Genomic DNA, 10,436 nt, shown 5'->3' with positions numbered 1-10,436 from the left:
AGCCCGGCGCTAGGCCCCGCCTAGAACCAGCAGCCCAATGCCAGGATGCCTCCTCAAATCCCGCCCCTCGCGAGACCCGCCCCTAACAGGCACCACCCCTAACCGCCAGCCCCAGAGCCACGCCCACACCCCTCGGGCCAGCCCTTGGCCGAAGGGGCGGGGGCGGAAAGCTGCGCAGGAAGCGCTGTGCAAGGCGCGGGGTCAGAGGTTGAAGGTCACTTAGGGCTTCAACAGTGAATGGGTAGTTGCTGATCTCTCCCTATTGTAGCCAACTCCCCGAGTCTCCCAGGTACGCTCCCTGAAAATAGTTTTAAGTCTCCTTTCTACGTTTTCAGCATTAAAGACTCAACATAGAGCTGTTCCCTGAGGCAGGAGAACCGCCAGCTTGACTGTTTAAAAAAAGCCATCCTGGTGGCTCAGAGCTGCCAAGGGACATCAGCTGCCCCAGACCCGATCCAGCTGTGTGAAGGGCTGACTTGGCCAAGTGCCGAGTTCTTATCGCATATTTTTAAAGTGGCTTTGCCTGACTTTAAGGAAGCCTAGTACTTTACTCCACCGGAAATGATTCTAGGGGTAGGGATTTTTGCATTATGAGAAAACTCCCTGCAGTTAAATAAGGTCTTTCTCCAGGATTTATAGTACTTAATTGAAAAAAAATTCAGTACCTTTTCCGAAACCACTGTCCTGTATCATAAGGAATTCAAAATAAAGTGCTTCAGCTGTTTCACAAAGCCTACATTCTGGTCATCTGGGGTTTTCTCCCCATCATACAGACCAGTGCTTCTTAAACTTTAATGAGCATAAGAAACATCTGGGACTCTTATTTGAAACGGAGATTATGATTCAGTTGGCCTGGGGTCTGGGGCAGGACTCAAGCTTCTGCATTTCTTTTTGTTCTTTATTCATTTAAATTAAAGTTAGTTAACATATAGTGTATTATTAGGTTCAGGGTAGAGTTTAGTGATTCATCAGTTGCATATAACACCGGTGCGCATTACATCAAGTGCCCTCCTTAATGCCCATCACCCAGTTACCCCATCCTCCCACCCACCTCCCCTCCAGCAACCCTAGTTTGTTCCCTAGAGTTAAGAGTCTCTTATAGTTTGCCTCCCTCTCAGTTTTCATCTTATTTTTCTTTCCCTCCCCCGTGTTCATGTTTTGTTTCTTAAATTTCACGTGAGTGAAATCATATGGTGTTTGTCTTTCTCTGACTTATTTCACTTAGCATAATACACTCTAGTTCCATCCACATTGTGGATGTGCAAATGGCAAGATTTCATTCTTTTTGATGGCTGAGTAATATTCCATTTGAGATATATATCATATAACATCTTCTCTATCCAGTCATCCCTCAATGGACATCTGGGCTCTTCCCATATTTTGGCAGTTATGGACATTGCTACTATAAACATTGGGCTGCATGTGGCTCTTCCAGCCACTCTTTTTGTATCTTTTTTTTTTAAGATTTTATTTATTTATTCATGAGAGACAGTGAGAGAGAGGCAGAGGGAGAAGCAGGCTCCCAAGGAGCAGGGAGCCCGATGCAGTGGACTCAATCCCAGGACCCTGGGATCATGACCTGAGCCGAAGGCAGACGCTTAACCATCTGAGCCACCCAGGCACCCCACTCTTTGTGTATCCTTTGGATAAACACCTAGTAGTGCAATTGCTTCTAGAGCTCCAAAGTAATGCTGTTGCTACTCAGACAATTTTGAGTAGCCAAGATTGATTTTCACTATATAACTTCCCTGCTTTGTTTTCATCCCTAACCTAGTCTTGCACCATAGCACCCCAGATCCTATTTATAGTACAGTCCTCCAAACCTTTTTGGAAATCAGTTCTGCTCACCTGTACTTCCTGGTATTTTTCCTCCAGTGATGAACCCTGCTCTGCTGTTGCTTTCCTGCCTCTTAGTCTTCACAGAGCTCACTCTTCTCTTTCTGCCTCAAAATGGGTTACCTGCCAGTCCGAGAGTAGGCCACTGGAATTGTTACAGTTATTGAACCAGGGACCCTTCCCACCCCTGAAAAGTGGGTAAAGAATTCATGATAATGCAATTAATGTCCATTTCAAGCCTTTCAAGCTCCTAGAGCAACTCTAGATTTCTAGAGGAAGTAGTAGGGGCAAATCCCCTGGGGAGCTATTTCAAAATATCCCTGCCAGCCAATCCCCTACACAACACACACACACACACACACACACACACACACAAGCTTCCAGTGTTATATTTTAAGAATAAGCCTCCCAGTATTATACACCTGGAACTAATATAACACTATATGTTAATTATACTAGAATTAAAATTTAAAAACATAACAGAATAAGCCCCCCAGGTAATTCTGATACAACCTGCCTTGTTGAGAACCTTTCCTCTAGAAAACAGACAAGCTAATAAGTGCATTTTTAAAAAAAAAGATGAAACAGTTAAATGGAATTCAGGTCTTCTTTATCCCTTGCTTAAATTTCTCCGCTTCCCATTGCTCTTAGATTGAATGTCATACTCCCTCTCATGACATGTAAGTTTCTACAGGACCTGGCTCCTGCTTATCTCCTTGGGCTCATTTTCAAATCACTGCCTTTGGGGGCGCCTCGGTGGGTCAGTCGTTAAGCGTCTGCCTTCGGCTCAGGTCATGGTCCCAGGGTCCTGGGATCGAGCCCCGCATCGGGCTCCCTGTTCTGCGGGAAGCCTGCTTCTCCCTCTCCCACTCCCCCTGCTTGTGTTCCTGCTCTCGCTGTGTCTGTCAAATAACAAATAAAATCTTTAAAAAAAAAAAAAATCACTGCCTTTGGCTCTTTAAGAGTCAGTCCAGAGGTTCTCCTGGCAATTTCTCAAACTGCTAAGCCCCTGCCAACCTCAGAGCCTCTCTACTTCCGGCTCTTAGCTTTTCCACCCTATCCCCTTACTTCATTTCCTACCAAGTGATTATCACAATATATAATTGCTTGTTTATATGTGAACTAGGTTACTGTCTGATCTGGCTCCTTTGCTAAAACACAAATTCTATGAAGGCAGGAACTCTTTTTTTTTTTTTCTTTTTTTTATTGGGGTGAGATTCACATAATGTAAAATTAACCATTTTAAAGCCAACAATTCATTGGCATTTAATACATTCACAGTGTTGTACAACCAACACCTCTACCTAATTCTAAAACATTTTCATCACTCCAAAAGAAAATTCCATACCCATTAAGCAGTTGCTTCCCATTCACTCCTTCTTCTGTTCCCTGGTAACCACCAATCTGCATTCTGTCCCTATGGATTTACCTATTCCAATTATTTCATATAAATGGAATCATATAACGTGACTTCTGTGTCTGGCTTTTTTCAATTAGCATAATGTTAAAAAATTAGCATAATGTTTTCACTGTTTATGCATGTTGTAGCATGTACGTCATTTCTTTTTATGGCTGAATAATATTCCACTGTATGGATATGCCATAATTTGCTTACCATTTATCAGTTCATAGACATTTAGGTTTTTTTCATCTCTTATTGTAAGGAGTGCTGTGCTGTGAATGTGCATGTACGTGTGTTTCTTTGAGTACCTGTTTTCAATTATTTAGGGTATATATTGTGTCACTCAATCATTGTCATAACCTACTCGATAAATGTGTCTAAATAAGTGAATGATCTCTAAGTGTACTGAGAGAGAATGATAAACAAAATATCAACAATGAGTTAATTGCTATGAAAAAATATCCTCAAGGTATTCGGGAGGAAATAGAGCTATCTAAGGGATAAAGATTTCCTATACAGAAGGCAGAGAATAGCTAACACTTATTAAGTATTTACACACGTATTACCTTTTTTTAATTTATTTATTTATTCATGAAAGAGAGAGAGAGAGAGGCAGAGAGAGAAGCAGGCTCTCAAGGAGCAAGGAGCCTGACGCGGGACTCGATCCCAGGACCCTGGGATCATGACCTGAGCCGAAGGCAGGCGCTTAACCATCTGAGCCACCCAGGCGCCCACGTATTACCTCTTTTCTCTCTCACAACGCATATAAGGTAAATACTAATTTTACTTCTATTTCAGAAATCAAGTCAGCGAGATTCAGTTACTTCCCCTACCTTCACTGTGATGGTGCTAGGCTTCAAACCTGGTTCTGACCCGGTTTTGGAATCCACAATCCAGGCACTTAACTACTATATATGACTTCTTGTTCATTGCTGTTATTTCTCTGTTATTACCTCTGGTCTGTTTTTACTTGCAAAGAAAGCTTTCAAACTGAAAAGCAAGTTCTGTGGGCACTCAGAGAAAAGGAGGTTAATTGGCAGAACCTGATTAATTAGAAAGCTCTCCTAGAGGGGAGCCTGGGTGGCTCAGTTGGTTGAGCCTCTGACTCTTGGTTTCTGCTCAGGTCATGATTTCAGGGTTGTGGGGTCGAGCTCCGCATGGGGCTCTGCACTCAGTGGGGAGTCTGCTTGAGATTCTCTCTCTCCCTCTGCCTCTGCCCCTCCTCCCCTCAAAAATAAAATAAATAAAATCTTAAAAAAAAAAAAGAAAGGTTTTCTGGAGCATTTTGATTTGAAGGGTATACCACTGGTGGTCACACAATAGGCAAATGGGATTTGATATATCACTAGGGGCAATTCAAGACCTTGTAAAAGAGAACACTGAGTTAATGCTCAAGAATCGAAAGAGATGTCCTCTGGGGTTCTATCTTTAGCTCTTTTCTGTATATGTGACCTACCCAGGCATACTCATCCATTCCCATCCCATTCCTACTGCCACCCTCATAGGACCTAATGCTATAGCCAAATCCAGGACTTGCAGTCATGGAGGCAGCATTCCCATGCCATTATTCCCTTGACTTGGAATGCCTTTTTTTCTTCCTCTTTTCTTCCCTTGATATTTACTCTACTCACTGACCACTTTTCAGAATTTCACTCTGAAATGTTCTTTGGTCTCAGAAGAGGGACTTTACTATAACCTCTGACCCTGTTGCATCTACAGACACTCAGAGACTTAATGGAACTAAAGTATTTAATTTATTAAAGTACTTTATTTTATTTTTAAAGGTTTTATTTATTTGACAGAGAGGTCGAGAGCACAAGTAGGCAGAGCGGCAGGCAGAGGGAGAGTGAGAAGCAGGCTCCCTGCTGAGCAGGGAGCCAGATAAGGGGCTCGATCCCAGGACCCTGAGATCATGACCTGAGCCGAAGGCAGCCGCTTAACTGACTGAGCCACCCAGATGCCCCTATTAAAGTATTTTGAAAGTATTTAATAAACCTGAGCCAAAAAGACAATTCCCAGTGTGGGCTCTATGCTTCTTCACCCAGCTATGTGGTGGGCAAAAATAGCTCCTAAGGAGTTCCTAGGAGAAAGGCCTTCCCCTAGAGCAGGCCAGCAAAGGATCACTTCTCACTGTGATGGCCCTCAGAAGGTTGGAATTTCAGAAGAAGCAATGTGGATAGTCAGGTCCTGGTGGGAAACATTTACCACAATGGCAGCACTGCTGGAGCTGTACCAGGAGCCTGTCGTAGGTGGAACCCCAAGCGGCAACGCATCCGACTTCCAAACGGATGTGGTGGTGAGGCAGGCCTAGGGCACTGCCCCGTCAGAGCAGCGGAAAGCCTGGATGGCAAAGCAGCAGCTGTTGTAGTCTCCATCTGAGAAGCACTTATTGAGCAGCTTCTATGTGCCAGTCTCTGACATCTTCTAGTAAAGATCAATGCAGAAACAGACCATTTCTCCATGCGACAAGTACTAAGATAGAAGGTATTCATAAGGTACCATGGGGAAACAGAGGAGGGGCCTTTAACGAAGGAAAGGGATTAGTGAAGACTTCTTGGAGGATGGTATGCAAAAAAGGCTACGCACAAGTTAGGCAAAGAAAACAGAATAAGGCTCAAAGGCATGAAACAGTACAGGGTGAAGAGAATCAGAATCGATTTTGCTAGATCGTCAAGTGTATGGAAGCTCCTTCTCTATGTGCATAACATAGTCACAGTTCTCAATACACATATTTTCATAGTCAACACAGTCTAGCAGGTAACCTTAAGAATGTTTTCTAGTAGTGGGAGTAGATACCAGGATTCAAGAGGTGAGCTTCAGGTCTACAGCCCAGGTGACCCTCCTGAAATCTCTGGAGCCAAGGTCTAGGGCATGATTCTACCAGTTGTTCTCTCCCCATGCAAGGTAGAGGGTTATAGTGCATTCAGAGACCTGGGTGGCACTGTGGTCTGAGTCTTCTCCCTGGTCATTTCCCAGACCCTCTCAGAGGTGACCTCCTGGCTCCTGAATTTGGACTCAGATCCACCAGTATAACTGAAAAAAAGGCCACTAAGACAGAGGAAAGATAAGGCAAGCGTCTCCACTGGGTCCATAAATGTGCTTGTCCTCTGGGGTTCTATCTTTAGCTCTTTTCTGTATATGTGACCTACCCAGGCATACTCATCTATTCCCATCCCATCAATTACTGTCTATTTTCTGATGAGCCTATATCTCTAACTCCAATTACCACCTCTCTCCTAAGGTTCAGATCCATATTTCCAATTCACTGCTGGATGCTCCATAGGTCATTTCTACCCATCTGTCCAAAATCAAGGTCTCCATTGTCCTTCCTCTCAGTCTTCTCTCCTGTATCTATCCTGACTTAGGGCATGAGGACATGGTGAAGGGCCAACCCTGCTTTGCTGAGACATTTCAAACCGGTCTTGTAAGCAGATGAAAGCCAAAGATGGAGTGACCCAACCAGATGCCCAGGGACACCTGCAATCAAAGAGGTGAATAGAACAGAGAAAGCCTTAAGGACCTCCATTCTGTGGTCTTGAAATCATCTTTCACTCCTCTGACTCTTGTTCCCCTTCAGTCTTAGTCTTCAAGTTCTGTTGGTTTTACCTCCTAAATCTTTTTTGGATCTATCCTATCCACCATAGGTCAGGTCGTCAGCATCTCTTCCATAATCCACCCAACTAGTTTCTCTGCTTATAAGCCATCCTACCCTATCCTCCTTGGCAATTTTGTCCCAAGGCAGCAAATCTGATCACATCTCTCCATTTTCCTATATTTGTGTGCCCTCCATTACGTTCAGCATTGGGCTTTAAACCCACTGGGGTCCTTCGGGTTTCTCAGAGCTGTTGTGATGACCTGAGCGTGAGAAGGGAGGCAAGCACTGAGAGATCCTCTCCCACCCTCCCCCACCTCTCATCCCTGCTTCAACAAGGAGTGCTGCTTTTATTGTTTTATATATTAAGTGACCTTGCAAGAGTCTTTGGTGGAAAGGTTTCCACAGCTCTGAAACGTTGAAAAGGCAAGGGCTTGCAGAAGAATCTGCCTCTAAACTTTTCAGCCTGTGTAAGTGGCTCTTACTCTGTCCTGCTCCGGCCTCTCCAGCTTTATTTTCCACCAACATCCCAACTGAACTCACCCTTCCCTGGACACACCAAGCTCTTCCATGCTGTGATTCTTCTGCCTATGACATCACTAGAATGTAAGCTCCTTCAAGGCTGGAGCTTTGTTTGCTGCTGTGCCCCCACTACCTAGAACAATAGTTCTGGCACAAAGTTAAGTACTCAATTCATATTGATTAAAAGAGTAAGTGCTCCTCCCCAGTTCCCTGCTAAGCAAGTGTCTGTTATTCTTCAAGGCCAACTCAAATGTCACTGCCTCTGGAATTTTCCATGACTTTCTATCCCGACCTTCCAACTGCCATCATCAATTTGTTGTTTTCTGCTTTCCATAATACTCAGTCTAAATTTCTGTAAGAGTAATCATCATATTGTGCTGTGGCTTTTGTTTAGGGCTCTGTCTCTATTCACACACCCCTCCAATGTGAACTCTAGGAGGACAAGGACAGTACAGAAACAATGCCTGCTCAGGAAATAGCTCTGATAAAAGTTACCTCCGCTTCCCCATGCCAGAACTCTGTTCCAAGTCAGTCCTGATTAGGACTTAACCCATCAGGGCAGAAGGTTAAAACCAGCTTAGCTGTAACAGTTAGCTTTGGCACCCAAATCTTTCTCAAGCTTTATGTTCTTGCTTTCTTAAACTTTATTGATTTGTGACCTTCCACCTGGATTCTTGGATTTTTCTTTGTTTACTTCTTAGCCCAGATCTTATCCTCACCTTGACTCTGATGGGCTGGCCAAGGTTGATTCACTTAATACTAACTCCTGATTTTAACCCTTAATTTTCTGTTCTTCTAATTCTGGTGAAGACTGCACTGACCCTAAAAACCATGTAGCTTCCATAAACAATGTGCCCATGAGCCAGGCATTGACAGCCCCAGGAATAACAAACAGGTAAGGGAGAAAAGAGTCTTGAGGGATCAGGGAAGCAGCAGATTTGGGGAGCCCAGAAACAAAGAAAATAGTCAAAAGGGAAATGCCACTTCAGAAGAGGACATTCCTCTAGCTGTGGTTTCCCATTTTTGTCAGGTTCAAACCTACTGCTTCTATAACCCATTCCCACAACCATGACCACCCAGGCCAAAGCAATTATCCATTTGAAGGAATGATTTCTCTACTTCCCTAGGAAAGTACCATTCACATAAAGAAATGGGTTGGGGCACCTGGGTGGCTCAGTCGTTAAGCGTCTGCCTTCGGCTCAGGTCATGATCCCAGGGTCCTGGGATCGAGCCCCGCATCGGGCTCCCTGCTCAGTGGGAAGCCTGCTTCTTCCTCTCCCACTCCCCCTGCTTGTGTTCCTTCTCTCGCTTTGTCTCTGTCAAAGAAATAAATAAAATGTTTTTTTAAAAAAAGAAATGGGTCAATTGGAGCAAGCCCACTTGCCAAAATTCAATTCACTATGGACCAATTTATAAAAGTACTATAATTTTTTAAGAACTATTTTTATACAATACACCTATTTTTATTAGATGGGATTATATTAACAGCCTTGAAATGTTAAAATTTAAGATTTTAATTGAAGAAATGAAAGTTAAGGTTGATAATGCCATTGAGGAATTGGGGAAAGGACAATAAAAATGTAAGCATATGACAAAATAGAATACAACATTCAAAAGTACCTTAGAGAAATAAGCAGCTGAAAAAAATCCTGCTAAGTATAAGGGCAGAGACTGGTTTCTAGCAAGGGGTGATTATGATGTTGACTTGGTAGCACTTTGCAGAAATATTTAACACGAATGAGCAAAACCCATTCAAAGCCATAAAAAAGAAATGAGGGTAGCTTGAAGGAGTGACTATGATAGGTCTTACAAACTAGCCTTGAATAAACCCTGACCGTTTTAGGGTGGGAGTGCAAAAGGAAAACAGACTACCATTTATTGAACACCTATTTAGTGTCAAAAACAATGGTAGGCACTTTCATATACATAAACCAAATGTCATTCCTTTTGACAGAAGAGGAACTAGAAGTTATGTAATTTCCCCATAGTCCCAAAGCTAGAAAGACATCGAAGAGGAATTCATAGACAGGTTTGTCTGGCCCCAAAGCTTCTATTTCTCGTGACATCCTCCCTCAAACTGTCAGTATGGATGGAGGCAAAGCATTGGTACAACTAGGGCACACGAAAGGCAGCTGCCCTTCTTGGACAAGAAGCCGCTCACTCATAATATCAAAGAAATAAGGCTTCATTCATAAAATGGACTTAATAGTAGTGCCTCCCTCAAAGGAGGTAAGTAAATGAGACAGGGACTGCACGTAGTAATTGGTCCCCGGAAACCAAACTCCCAAATCCTCAAAGTTCACTGCACCAAGGAACTCAGCCCATGGCTCACGGTCGGACAAGGACTGAGGGAGAGCCAAGGACACCGCAGGACGCCCCTGGGAATGCCCCAATTTGGACGCAGGAGAGTGTTCTTGAGAAACGAGCCTCAGAAGACGTTTGACATAAAAGCGGAGGAAAAGGGGCTCGGGTGGAGAGATGCAACAGAGGATTTACTCACCCCCATTTTTATGGCTTATTCATAGCTCCTGGGCGCGGGAGCGAGAGCGCAGGCACGTTTGGTAGGAAGTGACGAAGGAAACGCTCGTTCACTCAAGAATATTATTTGTATGTGGAGAAACGGGGAGGGGGCACAAAAAGGTCTTTTCGGATATTGGCAAAAAGTCCCGTGGAACCCAGGAAGAACCCGTAGCGACGCCAGCTAGATTCTTCGGCGAGCGAGAACCGACGCCCAAGAAGCGGCGCGACCCCTGCGCGCGCAGCCCTTTCCCGCGCGCGGCGCCTCACGTGTTCAGGCCGTACCACATGACAAATAGGCACAGGGGCGCACCACCCTTTGTTTTTCTTATAGTGTCGTTACTTGCTACAATAACCCTTTCTCTTTCGTTTTCACTTTGTTTCGCCGAGTAGCTATTATCTTGGGTCAAACATGCGCTCTCTACTAAGCAAGATACAGGCTTCTCTACCCGTATCTTTCCCGCAAACCCCTCCTGTGGTTTTAGCTTCCTGGCCCGCCCCACTTGTCCCGGCCAACCCTTGCTAAGTTTCTGCGTATACGTCACGAGTTTCTAGGCAGATCAGGAA

At 44.2% G+C, this 10,436-nt stretch overlaps 1 long non-coding RNA gene across 1 annotated transcript; it reads right to left on the bottom strand.

Annotated features, from left to right (window-relative positions):
- Positions 1-4,973: 4,973 nt before the first annotated feature.
- On the bottom strand, positions 4,974-10,066 carry LOC141370923 (uncharacterized). The gene is made up of 2 exons (XR_012375420.1): positions 9,853-10,066; positions 4,974-8,668 (listed from the first exon to the last, which is right to left on the bottom strand). It is a non-coding gene; the product is annotated as an uncharacterized lncRNA (long non-coding RNA).
- Between the last annotated feature and the right edge of the window lie 370 nt (positions 10,067-10,436).

The sequence above is a fragment of the Callorhinus ursinus genome, unplaced genomic scaffold, assembly GCF_003265705.2.
Source record: "Callorhinus ursinus isolate GAN/ISIS: 27379988/994484 unplaced genomic scaffold, GSC_fseal_2.0 scaffold50, whole genome shotgun sequence".
Taxonomy (NCBI): domain Eukaryota; kingdom Metazoa; phylum Chordata; class Mammalia; order Carnivora; family Otariidae; genus Callorhinus; species Callorhinus ursinus.
The sequence above is the reverse complement of the archived record's forward strand: the minus strand, read 5'-3'. Positions and strand labels throughout refer to the sequence as shown.